At 35.8% G+C, this 2,450-nt stretch overlaps 1 protein-coding gene across 5 annotated transcripts in view; it reads left to right on the forward strand.

The window, feature by feature from the left end:
- The first annotated feature begins 1,354 nt into the window (after window positions 1-1,354).
- Window positions 1,355-2,450, forward strand: part of bokb (BCL2 family apoptosis regulator BOK b) — a 15,374-nt gene continuing 14,278 nt past the window's right edge. For 3 of the 5 annotated variants that reach the window (XM_014031285.1, XM_014031298.1, XM_014031306.1), the window contains exon 1: window positions 1,355-1,460. The gene's annotated coding sequence lies outside the window, so the exon portion shown is untranslated. Of the gene's footprint in view, window positions 1,461-1,817; window positions 1,872-2,450 lie in introns of all 5 variants that reach the window. The other 2 variants (XM_014031290.1, XM_014031314.1) reach the window with 2 other exon arrangements.

Here is a 2,450-nt window from a genome sequence, read left to right on the forward strand (position 1 = left end):
TATATATATAATTCTGAAACTGTAAATGGTCTTAGATACAGCAGCTATAGCTCACCAATATTTTAAGGATCTATACACTTTAGGACTCATCTGAAATAACACCTGATGATATATAATATATTTGCATAAAGTATAACCCTTTTTGTGTCTAACCCCTTACCCTGAAATTCCTTGACATTTCTTTTATTTTTTTGTTAGGTGTCACGCTAAAGGTAAGAATTGGTAGAACTCATTTGACACCCTGTTTTTCAAAGCTCCCTGTAGCATAAAATGGTCTGAAATTATAAAGCGCTTTATCAAGTCCAGTCAGACCCCAAAGCACTTTACAYTCACAGTCATTCACCCAGTCACACACACATTCAYACTGATGGTGGTAAGCTACATTGTAGCTACAGCTGCCCTGGGGCACACTGACAGATGTGGGTCTGCCATGCGCCAGCACCACAGGACCCTCTGACCACCTTCGTAGGCAAGGTCGGTGAAGTGTTTTGCCCAAGGACACAACAACTGTGGCAGCTAGAATGGGGTATCGAACGGGCAACCCTCCAGTTTACCACTCAGCCACAGCTGCAGAAACCTCACGGTTTTTGCCCACCAGTGGAACAAAGACTATTTAAAGTTAGGTTTTTATATTTTATGCTACTCATGTGTTTGTGTTGTGCTTTTGTTTGTGCATTTTCTTTTTCTTTAGTGTTTTACCATCAACCTGACGTACTTCGTACAAAGGGTTCAACTGTTTGAAGCCACACCCATGTCATCTAAAATATTCAAAACTAAATGTGAATCAAGTCAGTCATCTGTACTTTTGAGATAAATCTAATCTAAATGAATCTCGTCTTCTGATTCAACAAGTTTTAAAGCAAAAATAGAAAATACATTTTTAAAAGGATTTGTTGAGCAAGATTATGGCTCGTTTGTGGAAAAAGGTAGCCTAAATTTGGCAAACAAAGGGAATATTGGAATGGTGTTTGAAAAGTAAAATGAAAGTCCTAACGTTGACATGAATATTACAGGAATGGTGTAAGAAGCTTGTAGGATAATTCCAAGGCCTGAAGCTCATAAAAAGTCTTGTTTTTTAACCTCCGAGAATCATATTCCATCATAGTCTTATTACAGATGTAAATTTCATCTAAGCCATCGTCTTTTATTTTTCAGACTTTGAAGCTTAACACACCATGGAATTTTTTTTATGAAAAACTTGAGAAATTCTGGGAATTTTCCATATATGCACTGTATCTGAAAAAAAAAAAGTTGTTTTTCTCTTTAACACCTGTGAATGTCAACAGTAGCTCATAGGAGCCAGAATGGGCGAGGCTTTTTTTTTTTTTTTTTTAATCTTCCAGTGTTTCTCTTTGTAGAGAATCACTCTGAAACTGCTCTGGTGACATGTTATCTCCTGAAAAGGCAGCGTCCCCAGATGGAAAATAACTGGAGAATGTTTCTGAATAACAGCAGCTATGGTGAGTTTAATCACCCTCTTTTTTTTTTAATTCAAAGCCATCACTGATCATGTTAGAGCAAATTATAGAGAGAATTTCAGTGTGATGATTTTATTCATGTTGCTATTTGTCAGTAATTTATTCCAGATTGGTAACGCTAACAGAACACAATATTACAACCCGCTTCTAGGGTTCTGAAACAGACAAATGTGATTTTTAATTTAATTATTTATTGAAAATAAGTTTAATTTCCAATAAGACTGAATTGCCTCAATTATCATCAAATATGTTCGACACAATAGAACACATAAAATACAGAATTTACATAAAAAACAGCAAAACCTGCCGCAACCTTTCATTTTTATGTCTTGCTCCAAGGCTTCCCGTTAAATTTTTATAAAAGCGGAGAGGAATAGTTCTTYAAAATCCAAGGTATTTATGTAATTATGTATTTGTTTATGTATTGCTTGATTGACTTAACTTGTTTTTGGTTCAGTCCATATTATTTCCAGAGTAAATGTATCCGACATATTTATTGTCCCAGATTTAAAAGATTCTTGGAAAGCTCAAGGRAACGTGTTGTGACTGCACATAAAAGACTACATTTGAATTGCAGTTTGTCAAAGAAACACAGTTTTAATGAATTTCGTTGCATTTAAGAAAAAATACAACAATAACACAGTTTGATGGAGATAAAATGTTTTGGCATCAATGTGATYCCTGAAGAGCAGCTGGGTGAGAATTTAAACAGATGATGATCAGCTGATGATGCAACTCTTCGGTCTTTTTTTTTTACTGTTCAAGTCAAGACTTCTATAAGAAAGAGTGTGTCTGTTTTACTTTTTGAACTGTTTCCCACTGGTTCTCTACTTTTTCTGTTTACAGATGTTTTTTGAAGACACACTCATTCACTCACTCTGTCCATCCATCCATCCATCCATCCATCCATCCATCCATCCATCCATCCATCCATCCATCCATCCATCCATCCATCCATCCATCCATCCATCC

This window comes from Austrofundulus limnaeus, unplaced genomic scaffold, assembly GCF_001266775.1.
Source record: "Austrofundulus limnaeus strain Quisiro unplaced genomic scaffold, Austrofundulus_limnaeus-1.0 Scaffold6, whole genome shotgun sequence".
In the NCBI taxonomy this organism is placed as follows: Eukaryota; Metazoa; Chordata; class Actinopteri; order Cyprinodontiformes; family Rivulidae; genus Austrofundulus; species Austrofundulus limnaeus.